Genomic DNA, 21,059 nt, shown 5'->3' on the forward strand with positions numbered 1-21,059 from the left:
AATTGTGGCAATGCACATTATACTACAATCGACAATCTTCAAGCGTTTGTTTTGAAAGCGCTCTTTTAGATTTCTAACGGGACGCCTTTTACTACGGTGCCCGTTATCCGTCTAAACTGTAGTTCAGCATCCCCGATGAGGAACCTCTCATTCTCTCTGGATACAAGTAGTAGTGGGCCGACTCGAAAGAAGTTAAAATATGCTAAGATATAACCACGATCATAATGTTGTTTTCAACTTACCAAAACAAGACCACCCACCCCCACGAAAGCCGACGCATCGATGTTCTTCTCTTCAGAAGAACAAGGCCAACTTCAACTTTCCATAGAAACGATCACGGGTAGCGGAGGTGTGCTGTCTTGCAGACATCTCTGGAAATAACGTCTCACCCGCCCGCTACATTACGGAAATATAATCGCTCTTCCGAATAAGTTGATCAACAGCATGTTTACTTTCTACCGCTCCACTCCACGCTGAGTTTGACATCCCGACGTGTTACGATCACTGGGTTAAAAACTGAGCAGAAAGAAGAGAACATGAGACAATCGCAGCCCTTCTACTCACATCCGGAATTGTTTCACGTAGGGGGGCTGGGGGGGGCCTCAGAGTCTGGTACAGTAGGGGGGGCGGGAGTGAATCCCCCACCAACTCTTTAAGTCTGTAAAACTATATAGGCCAACGTCTTTAGACTCAGCAGTGACATTTAACAAAAATCATTACCGGTAATGAGAAGAATGACATATTCTGGCCAGCATGATCAAAGACCTATAATTATGAGGAAAGGCACATTATGTCTACAAGTTTGTTTTAAAACATCGTGCCTTTTTATTTTTTATAAACATCTTTAACAGAGCTGTTCCAGCAAATAAATTTGTTTCATGTTCCATTTTCGTATTTAACACATCTAAATGACCAGCTTCAACACATGAGCTCATTAAGACAATTTCATTTAGAAATGTTCGGAGTTCGTTCCACTCCCACGGTGTCAGGTGTGTGAGATCAAAGGAAGTATAACTCCATTTGACAGCTAAGGTATTTACCAGTGGCGGGCGGTGCATTTCACACCTAGGCCTTCAGTGATGTCCGACACATTCCTATTTCCTACCTGAATTATTCTACCTCTTAATACCATCGTTATGACGCCATGGCTCTAGAAACTAGACAGAAACACAGTATAACCGGGCGTTGCATCACCTTAACATAGTCAGACAAGTACAACAGAGTTATATTAATATTTCCGAAGCATTTTTAATCAATAAATCCGCATTTACAATGAAGAGTGTTAAACTAACATCTTTAAGATCGCTACATTACCCACGTCTGTCGTCTCGTCCACCATAATAGCGACAAAGGGTGCCTTTTTAATCTCCATTTTGATCTCTTCTTCCATCACTTCAGCAATAGCAAAAATCAGGTCGTTTTGTATTTTGCCTGACGTCCCAGTAAACACTTTGTTTGTGGACAGGTGGTAATGTAAATCTGGGTTGTTTTCAGCCAGAAAAGAAAGAAGCTCAACGTAGTTTCCTCTGTTTGTGGACTTGGCGCTTTCATTGTGTCCCCTAAATGAAAGTTATTGTTTACCCAAAAACAGGACACAATCGATCAGTATTATCGATCAGTCAACGAAAGCTTTCGTTGTGGCGCTCCGTTTCCCTGGCACTTTCAAACGTTTCACATCTACCGGCATAGTTCCGCATCTCAATAGTGAATATCAATAGTGCGTAGCAATAGTGCGTAGCAATAGTGCGTATCCAATCAAAAGACGTGCTGGGTGCTGACATCATTGAGCCTTACAGAAGGCACCGTTGTTGCTTTTGCTCGCATCTACGTAGGTTTACTAGGAACGCCACAGGTTTTCTCGTTCCAATGTTAAGTTACAGGTCGAATCCGCGGCAGTGTTTAATGTGAAGGCGGGCAGATTTTTGAGCCCCCTAGCAACACATTTTGATTGGATAAAAGCTCTAACATAAAGGCCAGCCCTCCAAATCTCAATCGGAGACTGGAAGCAGCGCAACCAAGAGGAAAGCTATGAAATGAGAATAGACTATGGGGAATCATTAATACATATTTGTGGAAAATATATATTAAAATAAAATGTATATTCTGATGATGTTTAGGCCAGCAGAGAAGGCCTTGCTGGCCCTGACGGCACACCACTGGTATTTACCCCCTGGCTGTCGTTACCATCACCGAGTTTGATTAGTTAATGTGACATACTTTTGTGTTTTTTTTTTTTTTTTAATTTTTTTTTTTGTGACATACTTTGAAGAACAGGGAACAGTGAATGTTTGCATACATGTAAACTCAAGGCAGACGCCATTTCTCTTAAAGGTTTACATAAAAGTCATCACATCTTTAAAGAGTCAGTAGAACAATCCTGGACACAGAGCCAGATCTAAAACTGATCTGTCTGGACACTGCAGGGGAGGCTGGTGGAGGTAGAAATTGTATGAGGGCTCATTGTAACGCATGGAAAGAAATCAGGAATGGTATCAAACATGTGTGGCTCCACTGGTCCACTGACTTGCCAATCTTGCTAATCTTATAACTCCTTTTCTCTCTCCTGCCATTCAGTCCACTCTTCCGTCACGTGTTCCATAACGTCTCTCTCAGGGTTGAATGTTCAAGTCTCTGTGGAGCTTCTCAGTGGTTTCGCTCATCAGCTGGCAGGCGACCTTGTGTTTGGCCCAATGCTTCACCTGGCATTCCCTAGAAAAAAACAGAGCAGCTTAAAGACTTAAAATCTCTTCCGGTTGCTATGCACGACAGAACCCTCCTTGACAACAGGGTAGGAGTAAAACCAGAAGCTTTTTTTCCATACAGGGTCGGAAAATACAGTGAGGTTTTGGGACCGGTGGTAACAGTGTTCTCTTGACAAACTGTATGCATCAGGGGTGGCTGGTGGAGGTAGAAATCGGAGGACAGACTCATCGTAATGCATGGAATGGAATAGGGAATGGTATCAAGCATGTATGCTCATTCCATTTCATGCATTTACAATGAGCCCGTCCTCTACCTCCACCAGCCTCTACTACCTCCACCAGCCTCTACTACCTCCACCAGCCTCTACTACCTCCACCAGCCTCTACTACCTCCACCAGCCTCCACTGTACTGATGATTTGAAGCAGAGATGTTCCCTGTACGGTGCTTTATGAAGTGAACAGCCTTCCTACCTGTGGCAGTACCATTCTCCCTGGCAGCGGGAGCATCTCTTCAAAGCCTCCTTCCCACAAGCTGCACACCTGGGCTTCTCAGGAAGCAGACTCTCCATCAGACTCAACCTAGCACAGGGGATTGGAATACAATGATTTACATGACATTTACATGTTTGTATCAAAAGCGACATTTGTCTATGTAAGTGAATCGTCCATCAGTCATCATAAGAAATGGTAATCTATGCCAAAACCAGGGGCCATTGGCAGTTACAATGCTAAAAGAAGGAAGAATGAAATTATTATTTATATTTTTATAGTAGAGACATGGGTTAGTGGAGATGAGGAGGTCTTTTAGGAGGGACAATTAAGATGATAAATTATTAATTTATAATTAATAATACATAATACATTAATTATACACCAGGTTGATCAGAACAGGCATTGTTGAGTGGCAGAGAGGCGTTTGAAGGCATGGTTATTAAAGTAAGAAGTAAAACTGTTGTGTTTGTCCTGTTTACCATACTAATATCACAGTAATATCCCTGGGCGAACACTCAAAATTGCGAAGATTTGTATATCTTGTTACCTTGGCAATAGTGGTCATTTTGAGAACTACATTTCTGACCCCAGGGCAGAAACCACCGCAATCTATCACTAAATAAATACGTCCGTACTTTATCGTGCGTGAAGTCTGCGTCACGTCGGGCCTAACACCGACCCTCAGCTGTGACTTTATTCACGATAAAGCACAGCATCTCCTTCCTTATTGTTTCAAGAGAATATAAACAGTAACACATTACAGGTATTAAACCACACTCTCGTTCTTGCTCGTGTACTTTGGTCTCTTGCTGTAGTCAGTGCAGCAATCTGACCAGTTTCTGTATGACTGTACCTGCAGACTTGCTGTCTCATGTCACTCTCAGAGGGGTTGAATGTCTCCTTCACCTGGTACTTGGCAATAGACTTCCACTTCCCAGAATTCTCACCGACAATGTTGTTCCACATCTCTGGAATCTACACGTAAAGAAAACTTCCTTTGAATAATATACAGGGATGTGTGTGTGTGTGTGTGAAGCCAAGGGCTTCGGGGTCTGGTCTGACTGGCCGGATCTCAATGACCTCTGCAACCAGACTGGAGTTCAGCTAAGATGGACAGAACTTAAAACACAGACTGAAGTCCCTGTCTCTGATGAGGTGATCACAGACCCCTGTGTGATTGTGAAGGCCGACATCACAACACCGCAGGAAGAGACTGTCGGACTGCACAGAGACTCTGCAAGGAGGGTTCTGCTCAGCCTGAAGCAGTCTGAGATCAGGCAGCACTGGTGTGGACTCAGACTACAGGGAAAGCTAGCCTGTTTGCAGTTCGCTGACCACTCAGTCTCACACTCAGTGTTTAAGAACGTCGCTGCTGGTGAGGATGTTCTGAAATTCACCATCAAAGCAAGACTGCAGGTATTACCGACCAAGTACAATCTGTCCACCTGTATCCCCACACTCACAGTCCATTCTGTTTAAACCATCAGGATTCACAACACCTAGAGTCCATTGCACACATAACAAATGGATGTAATGCATACAAACACCTGTACATAGCTCGTCATGACCGTATTGTGGACATTGTGTCTGATACAGTACAAAACATCTTACCATCTAGCGCAGCTATGTACAAGCATGCCAGAGTGTTACCAGAGTGGTTTGGTTTTGCCAATGATGTTTTTGCCAACATCCCAAATACCATTTCCGGACTATAAGTCGCACCCGAGTATAAGTCGCAGCAGGCCAGAAATGGGTCATGAAGAGGAAAAAACCACATATAAGTCGCACTGGACTATAAGTCGCATGGTTCAAGGGAACGGGCTTGGCGGAATCAGCGGGGAAAGAAGACCCTGTTGAGCTTGACTCTAGTCTGGCACTGTGAAGAGACATGAGAGGATTTGTAAGCCCAGGAAGGACATAATTCACGTTGAAACTTCTTCTGAAAGGTTAAGGAATACTTGTATTATCGAGTGTAAAGTCCGCTAGCTAGCGCGGGGCTAACAACATGGCGTCGCGGAGGAAAAATGAAACTTTGAACAGCCTCTAAAAGGTAATAAATGACTTAACATCGTGTATAACGTTCATAATAGCGTGTATAACGTTGATAATATAGTGCTTAATGGCCACATTGTCGAGTGTAACGACTATTTATCGTGTATGAGGCCATGACAAAGATAGCTTGGTGAAAACGAAAGTAGTCAGGATGCTACAAACAATGCAACATTGAACAGCCTCTAAAAGGTAATAAATGACTTTAATATCGTGTATAACATTCATAATAGGATTTGTAAACCCAGGAAGGACATAATTCACGTTAAAACTTTTTTCTGAAAGGTTAAGGAATACTTGTATTATCGAGTGTAAAGTCCGCTAGCTAGCGCGGGGCTAGCGGAGGCTAGCAACATGGCGTCGCGAGAGAAAATGAAACTTTGAACAGCCTCTAAAAGGTAATAAATGACTTTAATATCGTGTATAACGTTGATAATATAGTGCTTAATGTCCACATTGTCGAGTGTAACGACTATTTATCGTGTATAAGGCCATGACAAAGATAGCTTTGTGAAAACGAAAGTAGTCAGGATGCTACAAACAATGCAACATTGAACAGCCTCTGAAAGGTAATAAATGACTTTAATATCGTTTATAACGTCCATAACATTGTGTATAAGGTCCATAACATCATGTTTAATGTCCACATTGTCGTGTTTAATGTCCACATTGTCAAGTATAATGGCTATTCTATCGTGTATGAGGCGCTAGCGGAAGTTACTCCTTGGTTCATGTCAGTCAGAGATTACCGTATGTCAGTTCATGTCAGTCAGAGATTATGAATTATTGATATATAGGTCGCACCTGACTATAAGTCGCAGGACCAGCCAAAGTATGAAAAAAACCGCGACTTATAGTCCGGAAAATACGGTACACCTGATGTTGTCTTTGTTGACACCAGCCACAAGGAGGTGCTGATTGTAGAAGTAGGCTGCCCCTTTGACCTGTACATGGACCAGACTTTCCAGGACAAGTATATCAAATACCAACCACTGCTTGGTACGATAACCAGCTTTGGGTACAAGTGCAAATTCAGCATACTTGTATTTGGAAGTCTGGGCCATGTACATAAATGCACCATGAGGGGTCTGAGAATTGCTGCAATGTCTAAAAGAAAGGCCAAACAGGTTGCCAAATTTTGCTCTGTCTCAGCTATTATTGGCAGCTTGGCCGTGTGGAGAAGGAGGTGTTATGTGTACCCTTGAGTGTTCAGTGCTGCTTAGCCCCGAAATATTTGATTCCCTGTTTGTATAATATAATTTGTGGAACCAAATAAAGTATTCAAATGTGTGTGTATAATCTTCACCTGTTCCAAGATGAGGTCCTTTTTCGGAGGGGCGAGGTCTGCGACGGAGAGGTGACTGAGGAAGCGCTGGAGCTCCACCAGGTTGGGAAGCTGGTCGATCAAAACCTCCGTCAGGAAACCCCGTAGCTGCACACACAAAAAAAGAAAGTGTTATATTCTCTGTTTAGATTTCAATACGAGGAAGCATTTTAGTATTGTGGTCTGTTTTGACGATATAAAAGTAATGACTTGAACAAAGCTTTTAGATGTCATAATTATCTCCTCCTCAGTCAAGTGGTAAGCTATGGCTGTGCTCTCAGTGACGGGGGAGGCTGGTGGAGGTAGGAACCAGAGGACAGGCTCATTGTAACATGTATTACAATGAACCCGTCGACCTCCAGCAGCCTCCCCTGCACAGTCAGGAAGAAGGGGAAAACCTTGGAAATAATCCTATGAAGAAACCCCTCAGTGGAAACAGAGCCTGAATTAACCTCATCTGTCCTGTAATCAGCCAAGAGATCAGATAAGACTGTCAGAGGACAATCATTTGGCACTGACCATCTTCCTGAGATACAGCTCTGAAAGCTGAGGGTCAGGGGTCGCTAGGATGTAGCCGTGCATTATTGGAAGTGAAGTGAGGCAGTGTAACGAGGGTGTGTCACACAGTTACACGACTACACACAACTACCACAGTTGAGCTGATAGCAGGGGAGGCTGGTGGAGGTAGAAATGGGAGGACAGGCTCATTGTAATGCAGGGAATGGAACAGGGAATAGTATCAAGCACACATGTTTGCGTTCCATTATAATGAGCCCATCCTTCTGTTTGTATCTCCACCAGTCTCCCCTGGTATATAGCAAAAATTAAAATATATATCTCTTAGTAGTGGGAGATGAAGGTAACTAAGGGTTCTGATAGATAGATAGATAGATAGATAGATAGATAGATAGCAGTGGCGGCTGGCCGATAGAGGGCGCTGGGGCGCTGCCCCCACCTTCACTTCCTAGTTCCCCACCTTCACTTCCTAGTTGCGATTTGTAAAAGTTTTTTTTTTAAATAAACATTGTTTATTCACAAAATGCGGCTGATATTCTGTCGGCGCCTATCAGCATTCATTAAAAATCCTCCAATACAATAAACATTTTATCTGTGTGTGTGTAAAATTCACTGTTAAAATACATAGGGGGAGGCGTCGGGGCGCCGGTCAATGCAAGTCTATGGCAGGCCGAATACTTTTCGCTTACACGTGAGCTGTAGCAGCGCTCCAATTGGCTGTCTCCTATTTCTAGGCCGGGGCGCAAAAATGTGCGTCCTGAATATCCGGTTGTTAAGTCTGACGTCAAACGTGACGTTTTGCAATTTCCGGCTTTTACAAAAAAAGAAAACAATGTGGTGGTCTGTAAACTGTGCAGAAATGAAATGGCCTATCACAGGAGTACATCTGCAATGAACGAGCACCTCAAGCGAAAGCATCCTGGAGCTCTTTGTGAAGACAGATACCACCGTAAGTCAGCGTTGTATTTCTGTTCACTTTTCCGGCCGTGTATGAGTGAAAAATGGATAGCTACTAGCTAATGTTACACAAGCAATGTAGCTCACCACAGTTTGTATGTCTTGTCTTCTGGTGTTAGTAACTTTAGTAACGCATGCTACGTTAGCATCAATTTAGCTAATCATAACATAGCAGCGAGAGTATTAAGGCTGATCTGTGCATGATATTGCTGCATTCTGACATATTTCATGTCGCATCTCCCCCCTTTGATGGTATATGACGCTATAGTCAGTCGCAATGGTCCAAAATTCAAGTGCTTCGTAACACAGATGGGTGAATTTCATGAATGAAAGTGAAAGTTCTGTCACAAAACGCCGTTACGTATCCTCACACATGTTTAAGTGGGTATTGCGTGGGTAAAGTGAAATTACGTCTTTGTTTTGAGCGCCAGTGCGCGTTTTATGCGCGTGCACGCGGAAAAAAAATCGTGCACGCGGGGGGAAAAAATCGCGCGAAAGAGGACCCCCCCGCCACTGATGTGAAAAATCCTGGAGGAAACACTGCTGTGCCCCACCAAAAATGTTTAGCACCAGCCGCCACTGATAGATAGATAGATAGATCGATCCTTTATTGATCCCTGAGACAAATTCACGAGTTTCAGAAGCTCTGACCACAAAAACAACAACAAAATAAAGTGACAATTGAATAATAATCCAAATAAAATATATAAAAATACAAAATAAAGACCAATAGACATGTGGGACCTTATCTACAGTAGAGAACTTGTTTACCTTCATCAGTTGGTTCTTGTTGTAGTTGTGGAAGTCGTACTTCCTCTGGCAGTCTTCCTTCAGCAGCAGGTTGTACAGAGCGATCCACACATGGCCGTCCAGCTTCGTCATCTTCACACGGAATCTTCTGCCATTTGCCACCTGCCATGTACTTCTCCACCTCGCCTGTAGCGGGAGACAGAGTACGGCTATAATGATATGTAGGGTAAGGGCCATGCAAGCTTAATTCATTGTTTAATGGAAATGAAAAAAACGGTATCAAAGTGTATCAGTTGTTTCTGTAGTGGCTATAAAGATCATGTTTATGTTAACTTCATGTTATCAAACCAAAAATTGTCTTTTGATCTATTTTCCAGATTGATGTTCAGTGACGTGTGTGTGTGTGTGTGTGTGTGTGTGTGTGTGTGTTAGGGATGGACGGTTTTTCGGTTAAACCGAAAACCGGGGTTTATAAAAATAGAAACGGTTTTTTATCAAAACCGTCTGAAACCGGATTATTTTATTTTTTTCGAACAATAAAATAGAATAAGAATAAAACTGGAACATGTCACATGTTTGTCGTGTGTGAAAATAACAATGATACAGTCTGAATCTGCCGCGCAATGAGTGAGAGGTTTGGTCAGTTGTGAAGAATAACTGAGGATTAATATCTAATTGGGATTATATTTAAGGGTAACGAATCACTCTATGGGAAAGATAGTTGCCTTCAGTTATTGGTAGATAGGAAAGGTTTTTTACAATTACTCGCTTACATTTAATAAGATCATTTTTGCTGCTCTCTGTAAAGCGCATTGGGTCACTTTTGTGAGAAATGCGCTATAGAAATAAAATGTGATTTGATTTGATATCAATCAATCAATCAAACTTTATTTATGTTCTATAGCACAAATCATGCATTGAATGTAACTCCAAGTGCAGTATTTACTAAACCACAATATAATAAAACAAGATGTCATGGTTTCTTAGGTTTTCATTTTAGAGACATCTAGTGGACATTTTATGACATTACATTTGTTACTGCCTTTATTCAGTTTCGGTTTTGATTAGTCACATGACGAACATTAGTCACATGACGTGAGCACACTGTTCAGACGTGATAGCTCGTGCAACAGCTAGTTGAGAGAAAAAGCTCCGGAGAATCTCTTTGTTTACATTCTTGCCCTGGAAAAGGCTTTGCTTGTAAGTTGCCTTTTCTTTTCTTGTTTAACTACAATGTATAATGTATATGTTTATAAATATATAGCTTATATTATTTAAGTATAACTATTTGTATTGCTATATTGATATTATATGTTGGCTACATACTGTTGATGTTGAAAGTGTAACAGTATAGTTTTGAGCATTACAGTAATTGTACTCTTATGTTTATTTACAGTTTTACAAAATAACCAAACGACCACTCATGTTTCTGAGGATTGAGTAAAAAACTAAACTTTACTCCAGCGTCTGAGGATTCATTTGTGTGTCAGTGTGTGTTCGCTATCTGTGGAAGTTGCGCCCTGGTTTCGCGCAGTGGGAACAGAATAGTAAAAAAGCAACCACTCAGCGGGCGGATCGACTCAAGGAGAGAGATCTTCAGCGCAAGCACTGCTCCCCATCATCCTTGCTCACGCCAAGCACACAGCAATATTCATGATGGAAGAGTTGAGCAATGCTGAGACAAGGTCAGTGGCCTCTAGCACATCTAGGTCTTTTAAATCAACAGCCAGTAGGGCAGCTGTCAATGCACGTGTCAAAGTGGAAGTAGCACGCACACGTGCTGGCTATGCAAAAATGGAATCAGAGATTATGATCGAAAAAGCCCAAATGGAAGCAAAATTAAAGAACTTGCTGCATGAGAAAGAAGTGGCAGAAGCCATCGCTGAAGCTAATGTTCTTGAAGCAGCAGCGGAGGAAGAAAACAACGGTATCGAAGCTGTCATTCATGCCACTGTTGACCGCACACGCCAGTACGTAGAACAACAGTCACAGTTACCACTATCTGCCGAAGAAGTTAAGGACTCTATAGCCAATCTGGAACCGATAGTCCATAGGCTGAGATCCTCCTCACCACCCAGACAGCGTCTGACTGTTTCATACGAGAGACAGCACTCCTCCACCGTGAAGCATGAGCACAGCTCTCCATCACTGCGACCTAGTAGGCCAAAGACATCAGAGCAGCTCACACCCAGCAGGCCCAAGGGTTCACCATACAAACCAACAGGAAGCGGTGACACAACCGACATCAGTGATGTGGCTCGGTACCTAGCACGCAGAGACCTCGTAACCTCCGGTCTCACCAAGTTCGATGATCACCCAGAAAATTACTGGGCATGGAAGTCGTCCTTCAAGAACGCCATTGACGGACTACTACTCAGTGCTAATGAAGAGATGGACCTCATGATTAAGTGGTTAGGGAGTGAATCTGCAAAGCACGTGAAACGAATAAGAGCAGTACATGTAAGTCATTCATCTCAAGGTCTATGCAAAGCTTGGGAACGCTTAGAAGAGTGCTTCGGGTCTCCAGAGGTAATTGAAAAGTCCCTCTTCGACAGGCTGGAGAACTTCCCAAAGATCAGCAATAAAGATCCTGTGAAGCTGAGAGAGCTAAGTGACCTTCTCCAAGAGTTGGAAGCAGCCATGTTCGAAGGTTACCTGCCTGGTTTGAGCTATCTGGACACTTCACGCGGCATTTTGCCCATCGTAGACAAGTTGCCCTACAACATCCAAGAGAAATGGATATCACAGGGTTCCAGATACAAAGCTGAGCGACAGGTAGTTTTTCCCCCATTCACATTCTTCTGCGAGTTCATCACCAAAGAGGCACGAGCTCGCAATGACCCAAGCTTCAGGCTATCGATGAGTAACACAGCCCAGATGAAGTCAGAGCAGCCATTCAAGAGACAAAGTAAGAGCATGGTCTCTGCACATAAGACAGATGTCTCTCACGAGAAAGACACACGAGACGGTTCAGGCCGAAGAGCAGTGGACATAAAAAAACTATGCCCTCTCCATAAGAAGCCACACCCCCTAACACGCTGCAGAGGTTTCAGAAGCAAGCCCCTCGAGGAGCGCAAGGCCTTCCTCAAAGACAACGGTGTCTGCTTCAGATGTTGTTCCACAACTACTCATCTAGCCAAGAACTGCACCACAGCCATCAAGTGCATTGAATGTGAGAGTAACAGCCACACCACGGCTCTTCATCCAGGACCTCCGCCTCCAGCCCCATCTGAGGATGGCGGGGAGGGAGAAGGAGGATCAGACCAATCTGCAGTCACCTCAAATTGCACAGAAGTCTGTGGAGAGGGTCAAAGCGGCAGATCCTGCTCGAAGATTTGCCTGGTGAATATATTCCCAGAAGCACACCCAGAGAGAGCAACCAGAGCATATGTTGTGCTGGATGACCAAAGCAACAGGTCGCTTGCAAGGTCTGAATTCTTTGATATGTTCCACATCAAGGGGTCAGATTCAGCATTCACACTTCGTACATGTGCAGGTACAACTCAGATGACAGGAAGGAGAGCCACAGGCTTTGTGGTGGAATCTGTGGATGGAGCTACGACAGTGACACTACCTACACTAATAGAGTGTAACAACATTCCCACCGAAAGAGCTGAGATACCTACGCCAGAAGCAGCGTTGCATCATTCCCACCTCAAGCCCATAGCATATGGTATACCACCGTTGGATTCTAAAGCACAGATCCTTCTCTTGCTAGGCCGAGACATCCTTAGAGTTCATAAAGTGCGGGAGCAACGGAACGGTCCACATGACGCCCCCTACGCACAACGACTCGACCTGGGATGGGTCATCATAGGAGAAGTCTGCCTAGAGGCAGCCCACAAGCCTTCAGACATCCAAAGCTACCGCACCAATGTGCTTGAGAACCAACGCCCTTCATTCTTCAGCCCATGTCCGAACAGGATCCAGGTGAAGGAGCAATATGTTCCGAAGCCAGCACATCAGATTGCCCCAGAGCAAGGCACCCACAGTATCCGGGAATGCAACTTAGGGAGCACCATCTTCAACACGTCCGAGGATGACAACAAGATTGGACTCTCTATTGAAGACAGACTGTTCTTAAAGGTCATGGACAAAGAAATGTATATGGATGACTGCAACAGCTGGGTGGCACCATTGCCATTCAGAACACCACGTCAGCAACTCCCTCACAGCCGAGGCCAGGCCCTCACACGACTTACCTCTCTTCAAAACACACTGGAGAAAAGGCCCGAGATGAAGAGGCACTTCATCGCGTTCATGCAGAACATCTTCGACCGTGATCATGCTGAGCTGGCTCCTACATTGGAGAACGGACAAGAATGTTGGTACTTACCTATCTTCGGGGTTTATCACCCTCAGAAGCCAGGCCAGATTCGAGTCGTCTTCTATTCCAGTGCAAAATGGAAAGGCGTGTCACTGAACGATGTTCTCCTTTCTGGTCCGGACTTAAATAACAGCCTCTTAGGAGTACTGGTGCGATTCAGACGAGAACCGATCGCTGTCACTGTGGACATAGAACAAATGTTTCACAGCTTCGTTGTGAAAGAAGACCACAGGAACTTTCTCCGCTTTCTGTGGTACGAGGACAACGATCCTAGGAACGACATATGTGAGTACCGCATGAAGGTTCACGTATTCGGGAACAGTCCCTCTCCTGCGGTGGCAATCTATGGTCTCAGACGTGCTGCAGCTCATGGTGAAGAAGAATTTGGGTCTGACGCCAAACAGTTCATCGAAAGAGAGTTCTACGTTGACGACGGACTCCTGTCAAGGCCCACAGCACGTGAAGCCATCGACCTACTGAAGCGGACACAGGAGATGCTTGCTGTGTCGAACCTGCGACTTCACAAAGTTGCTTCCAACAGCCAGGAGGTTATGGAAGCATTCTCTGCTGAGGACCGAGCAAAGGGACTCAAAGACCTAAACTTGGATGTCGATCCCACTCCTATTCAACGGAGCCTTGGAGTGAGTTGGGATCTGAAGAAAGATGTCTTCACGTTTCAAGTAGCAGAATCCACAAAGCCTTTCACACGTAGGGGTGTTCTAGCTACTGTCAACGGCCTCTTCGATCCACTTGGATTCGTTGCACCAGTTACGATACAGGGAAAGATCCTGTTACGAGAGCTCACAAACGAAGCCTCCGACTGGGACTCTCCTCTTCCTCCAGAAAGGGAAGATGAGTGGAACGCTTGGAGAAGCTCTCTTCAAGACCTCAGGCAGTTGGAGATCCCAACTTCTACAATCTCAACAGCCATAAGAAAGGAGCTACACGTGTTCTCAGACGCTTCAGTGAAGGCTATTGCAGCAGTCGCCTATCTCCAAGTAATTGATGTTGAGCAAAAATGTCAAGTAGGATTTGTCCATGGAAAAGCTAAGTTAACTCCACAGTCGGCTCACACTATCCCAAGATTGGAGTTGGGAGCTGCCGTGTTGGGTGTGGAAGTCGCTGAGCTAGTCACAAGCGAGCTAGATATAGCTCTGGATGCTGTCAAGTTCTATACAGATAGCCGAGTTGTCCTAGGATACATTAGCAACCAGACAAGAAGGTTCTATGTATATGTGAGCAACAGAGTGCAGCGTATACGGCGGTCTTCTGAACCAACCCAGTGGCACTACATCTCCACAAGCCATAACCCAGCTGACCTTGGCACACGTTCTGTGCCTGCAGCTATGCTAGGTGAGACAACCTGGCTTAGAGGACCAACGTTTCTGCTACAAGTAGAGGAACCATCATCACCTGAAGTCTTTGACCTCATCAACCCGGACTCAGACATAGAGGTGCGGGCACACATCACCAACCTGCCCAACGACAGAACACACCTTGGATCTCACAGATTCGAGCGTTTTTCCTCATGGAAGCGACTTGTGAGAGCAACAAGTTCACTCATCCACATCGTGGAATCCTGTAAGGCTACCAGCAAAGATCAGGATCAAACTTGCAGTTCATGGCATCACTGCAAGCAGCCTCGCACAGCTGAAGAACTGACAAAAGCTGAACTCATCATCATCAAATGCGTGCAAGGAGAGGCTTACAAGGACGAACTTGCGTGCATAGCAAGTGGAAAGGACATCTCAAGAAGTAGTCCTCTGAAGAAACTCAATCCCTATTGCGACGAAGAAGGCCTCCTGAGAATAGGGGGACGGCTCAGACATTCAGATCTCGCCTACAAGGAAAAACACCCTCTTGTTATTCCGGGACGGAAACACATCGCAAAGCTACTTGTGGAACACCATCACCAAAGGGTGATGCACCAAGGCCGAGTCTTTACCGAAGGCGCTGTCCGCACTGCAGGGTACTGGATCATGGCAGCAAGACGACTGATCAAAGGCATCCTTCACGACTGTGTAACCTGCAAGAAGCTCAGAGGCAGAGTGACGGAACAGATAATGGCCGACCTACCTGTTGATCGCCTGAGTACTGAACCCCCATTCACCTACGTGGGACTGGACGTCTTCGGCCCCTGGCATGTAAGCACAAGACGCACAAGAGGAGGACAGGCAAACAGTAAAAGATGGGCTGTTCTTTTCACATGTCTAAGTACGCGCGCTGTCCACATCGAATTGATTGAGTCAATGGACACATCATGCTTTATCAATGCGCTACGCAGGTTCTTTAGTCTAAGAGGACCTGCCAAACAGATTAGATCAGATTGTGGAACAAATTTCACAGGCGCATGCCGAGAGCTGAACATTCTGCTGACCGACCCCAACATGCCTAGCATTCGAAAGTACCTGGGAGAAGAGGGCTGCTCATGGGTCTTCAACCCACCTCACTCATCCCACATGGGAGGCTCCTGGGAAAGGATGATAGGGATATCAAGGCGCATACTTGACTCCATGCTGCTCAAGGCTTGCCCTTCTCGCCTGACTCATGAAGTTCTCTCCACCCTGATGGCAGAGGTTACAGCCATAATCAACGCCAGACCTCTCACCCCCATCTCAATGGATCCAGACTCTCCTTTTCTTCTAACACCAGCTATGCTTCTTACGCAGAAGATGTGCACTCCACTTCCTCCTCCGGGAAATTTCAGTGATACGGACCTCCACAGACAGCAGTGGAAACAGGTTCAGCACCTTGCAAATACTTTCTGGAGCCGATGGAGACATGAATACCTCACGACACTACAGAGTCGCAGCAAGTGGCAAGAGGAACGTCCGAACCTCAAAGTAGGGGATTTGGTCCTTCTCAAAGATGCTCAAGCTAAGCGCAACGACTGGCCCTTAGGACTAGTCAGCCAGACATTCCCTGACAAGGACGGTAAGATCAGAAGAATCGAAGTGAAGATCACCAAACATGGGACGGCTAAAACGTTCTTGAGACCAATATCTGAGACAGTGCTTCTCATGTCGCCAAAGGACTGAGTATCCCTGAGTTAGTTCATAGTGGTATTTCCTCCATACCAGACGGGGAGTGTCATGGTTTCTTAGGTTTTCATTTTAGAGACATCTAGTGGACATTTTATGACATTACATTTGTTACTGCCTTTATTCAGTTTCGGTTTTGATTAGTCACATGACGAACATTAGTCACATGACGTGAGCACACTGTTCAGACGTGATAGCTCGTGCAACAGCTAGTTGAGAGAAAAAGCTCCGGAGAATCTCTTTGTTTACATTCTTGCCCTGGAAAAGGCTTTGCTTGTAAGTTGCCTTTTCTTTTCTTGTTTAACTACAATGTATAATGTATATGTTTATAAATATATAGCTTATATTATTTAAGTATAACTATTTGTATTGCTATATTGATATTATATGTTGGCTACATACTGTTGATGTTGAAAGTGTAACAGTATAGTTTTGAGCATTACAGTAATTGTACTCTTATGTTTATTTACAGTTTTACAAAATAACCAAACGACCACTCATGTTTCTGAGGATTGAGTAAAAAACTAAACTTTACTCCAGCGTCTGAGGATTCATTTGTGTGTCAGTGTGTGTTCGCTATCTGTGGAAGTTGCGCCCTGGTTACGCGCAGTGGGAACAGAATACAAGAGCTATACGGATCAAGAGTGTTTGTGCACAGCGCCACTGTGTGTGAAGGCGCTACTGAAAGTGATGACAGAACGCATGTCTCAGAAGATACGCGGTCACTTAGTGACGCAAAGGTAGTTCTGTATTTATCTCTATCTGTATTAGTACATTTATTTTGAAAGCTCTATTTTGACAGCTCTACCATGGGCACTTTTATTTTGATGGGGCATTCTTTGTTGATTGACTTACGACAGTTCAGGACGAGTCAGTCTCGCGGCATGTGGTTTTTATGAAAAGCTTTAAGTATGTTCACTGCATAATTCTAAGTCTAATATTTCAGTGATTATTGAGCAGTATTCAAATATTTAAATACATTGAGCAGCAGCTGAAACTTTGTCTAAGAACCAAGATATTGAGAAAGCAGTTCATTCAATGAAGACGCTGTTCCAAGAGATGATCTTCCGTGCAGGCGTGCACCCTGGATCAGCGGAGCTGGTGTGTTAAGTGTTCATGTGTTTTCATGTATGGTGTAGCTTACAAAAGTCGGCCTTTCCACTTATATTTGTGAAACTAAGTAGCCTAAATGTGTTGCGACTGTGCTTACGGTGTTTTAATGGTGTTCGACATGAGTGTATTGTAGCAGTAGGGCTCAATTATTTGAAATTGGCGCTCTTTTTTTTTCTTCTTTTTTTAAAAATTTTGTTTTTGTCTTTTTCTTTTTTTTTATGTATTTTTCGGTTAACCGGAAAACCCCGGTTTTACTCTCTGACGGTTTTTCGGTTTCAATAATTGGAAACCGTCCATCCCTAGTGTGTGTGCGTGTGTCTGAGCGTGTGCATGCACTTAGACTATCCACAGATTTAAGTACGTTAACATGTGACCATGTGCATGCATTTGTGTGTGTGTGACAAACCTGCAGTGTAGCGACTCCAGGGGAAGTTCTCTACCAGCTGCACCAGGACACAGGGCAGGTTATGAGTGCACAGCATCCTACTGATCACACTGATACTGTAAAACAACAAGGGCAACTATTTTCATCAGCAACATTACTATTATCACAAGAATCTATATATCTAAAGATTAGTATTTTATTTTTAATTTTTTTAAATGTAACCTTTATTTTGGCAGGGAGTCCCACTGAGATCAAGGTCTCTTTTACAAGGGAGCATACATACAATTTAAACAAGAAAAAGGACCACATTGTTCAATGAATGTGCTGTCAAGCTGTGGGTGAAATCTGGTGAGACCATTAAGTCTGTTCACCAGATCAGTATCACCAATCACTTTTGTTTGTTAATATTTGTATTAATACTCCCAAAAAGATAGTTTTGATTAATCTACTGAACATCTACATGAACTACATAGTTGAGTTTTCTACAACAGCATGTTTGGATACTGGATTCTGATTAGCTAGCAACAGTGGTAAATATCCCAACAACCTTCAGTTCAGACAGCATTTCCAGTATCAATGCGCCTCCCAATCTGATTAAGAACACCTGTGCTGACCTAATTAATTAATTAATGCAATCGACCTACAATGCAATCGTTGATCTTAGTGCGTCAAGTCCCACGATGTAACACATTATCTAAGTCACATTCTCGAAGTCACATTCTCGAAGTCACATTCTCTAAGTCACATTATCTAAGTCCCTAACGGACCCATCCCAGTGAATCCCATACCTGTCAGTATGGTCTGTGATGTAGCGCAGGACAGACAGAGCCTTGAGGGAGATGTCAAACTCCAGTGTAGTATTCTGCCCCTGCAACTCCTGCATCAGACACACACAGCACAGTAGAGCTCTTACAACCAAAGCACCTTCTCTATCCTGGGTTAAACAACGCTCTACTTGCCTGGAATCCAGACGGCAGATTTTTCAGTGTTGTGTTCATGTTTTTATGTTGTGTTTCCCTCAGATGTTTTCTTAAGCAGGGTACATTTACATTTGACATTCTTACCATTTAGCAGACGCTTTTATCCAAAGTGACTTATAGTTAGATAGATTACAGGGACAGTCTCCCTGGTGTAACTTAGGGCTAAGTGCCTTACTCAAGGGCACACTAGTGGTGGTGTTCCCAGGTTGGGATTTGAAATCAAGACCGTCTGATTAGGGCTGCAACGATTAGTCGACATAATCGACGACGTCGATCATAAAAACTCGTCGACGTGGAATTTTAGTGTCGACGCATCGTATAAAAAAAAAATAGGAAAAGAACGGGAGCCATGCAAGAATCAGCTGGGTAAGTTTTAGCTAACGTTGTATTGTTAGGGTCGTAATGTTTATGTTAGCTTTACTGTTACATGTTGGAAAACAACGTCTCATGGACAGGGCTGTACATGCTATGAGCGTTTGTGCTATTAATTTATTTGCCCTGTGGCACGCGTGTGACAGACAGAGGCGCTTGTATGTAACGTTACGTAGCAGGGGTTTTCCATGTTGAAGCCAGGGGAACGCGAGATGAAATGAAGTGAGGGGTGGTCGCTATTAAAATACCAGGTAGTCATGGTGGATGATCATGAATGATGCTTGATAAGTGAATGCTATTTCAATTATGTTGAGTCCACCAGCGAGCTGTCTGTAAGATAAACAGCGCCAAGCGTAGCCTACTAACGTGAGCTGTCTGTAGTCTAGCCAGCAATGCTAGCTAGCCAATCAACTAGCTCTGTGAGCAGCTGTAGCTTGGCGTAACGTTAGGTTAGATAGCTAGTTAAGCCGGATTTATGCTTCTGCGTTGCCATTTATGCAAGGTGGGGATCTGAGGAAGAGGGAAGAGGAGAATGAATGTTGTCAATGGAACCAGGGCACTGAGTGGTCTTAAAATTGATCCTTCCTTCCTTTCTAGACTGAATGAAATCACTGATCTGATATGACTCGATGGGTGAAGGCAATGCATGCTGTGCAAAGCGTGTTTAAACCAAACCCAATCCAAGCTAATTGAGTATGTTACTTCAAGGGGGAGGAAGGAAGGACGCATCGTTAGAGTATTCGAACGGGCCCCATCATTGGAAGCACACTACTAGTGTTATTATCATTATTATACTTGAATTATTCCAATTGGAACAAGATCGCCTGACTGTCTTAAGACATTGATATTCAGTGTCTTTAAGACACCTCAAGATGTTCTGTGTCTTCAAGACACAGAAAATATGGCTCTTATGCTCCATGTCTTAAGTGAGTGCATGTGTGCATGTCTTCAGGTTAGGTCTTAAGACGACTTAAGACAATCTTGACAGACAAAATGTCTTATTTTGGTTAATTAAGACATCTTAAGACATCTCAAGACAAGGTGATGGCTGGGTGTGTAGCTCTAACAGAGAGACGTTGACCTCTCACCTTCCCGTGCGACACCAGGAGCTCCTTGATGAACTCGTCCTGCGTGAATGAAGCGGTTACTATCGCCTGCATGTAGAGTTTCTCTATATACTCGTGTTGTCTGAACCACCTGGCGATCAAGAAACACAACGGAATGAGCTACAAACAGAACATCATATTGCTGACAAATCGTGAGGTTCTATCTCCATTTTTGTCAAAATGTAGTTTTTCACATAATCTGATCCATTAGGTGTTTATTAATGCCTGTGTGGTGTTATTTTTAAAATGTTGACATTTTTGAGTTAGTAATTTATAAAATACAAAGGTTCCATCTCACAAAACATAATAATGGAATGTAAAAACTTTGACGCTCAATATCTCTGAACTACCCTAAACGGAGATAGAACCTTATCATTCTTCTAAACGGAGATAGAACCTTCTCATTCTAAACGGAGATAGAACCTTATCATTCTAAACTCACGAAATTCAAAATGTAAAGTTCAGTTAGACTAGAGGCGAACCAGCTAGCCGCTAGCTAGTGTGTGTCCCTGCGATGCTGAGCAGCTTCACACACCTGGGAGAGCCCATCTCCTTCAGAGAGAACGTTTTCAGACTTCGGACGAATCCTTCTGCCTCTCCAGACGAAAGTAACAAAGTAACTGACTCCATATCTCAGACTTGTTAAATAACAAAGCGATGTAAAACAACGTGTGACGTTTAGAAATAAAAGGAGCGAGTTACGATAACTGCCAAGGAAGGTGTTCACTTCTTCATCAGAGCAACACATCCGGGTACTTTGCTCTCCCGTAATGTCCACGCCCCTTTTTGGGTGATAGAAGTGTAGTTTGACTGGCGGTCAATGGACATTTCTGGTCTTCCCTACTTTAATCCGATAAAATAAGAAAACCGTAGTGCTTTTTAGATATTAGCCCAAGTCCCACGATAGGAGCCCAAATCCGATGGCCAGTTAGGCAAACTATTAT

The 21,059-nt window shown here is 43.8% G+C and overlaps 1 pseudogene across 1 annotated transcript; it reads right to left on the minus strand.

Annotated features, from left to right (window-relative positions):
* Window positions 1-2,609: 2,609 nt before the first annotated feature.
* On the minus strand, window positions 2,610-20,664 carry LOC308171247 (zinc finger MYND domain-containing protein 10-like; annotated as a pseudogene). Its single transcript has 9 exons — window positions 20,651-20,664; window positions 20,098-20,206; window positions 18,446-18,591; window positions 17,679-17,773; window positions 8,813-8,977; window positions 6,551-6,676; window positions 4,049-4,170; window positions 3,175-3,282; window positions 2,610-2,709 (listed from the first exon to the last, which is right to left on the minus strand). The product of its transcript is annotated as a zinc finger MYND domain-containing protein 10-like (transcript).
* Between the last annotated feature and the right edge of the window lie 395 nt (window positions 20,665-21,059).

Source organism: Nansenia antarctica (genome assembly GCF_963989245.1).
Source record: "Nansenia antarctica genome assembly, chromosome: 15".
NCBI classification, from domain to species: Eukaryota; Metazoa; Chordata; class Actinopteri; order Argentiniformes; family Microstomatidae; genus Nansenia; species Nansenia antarctica.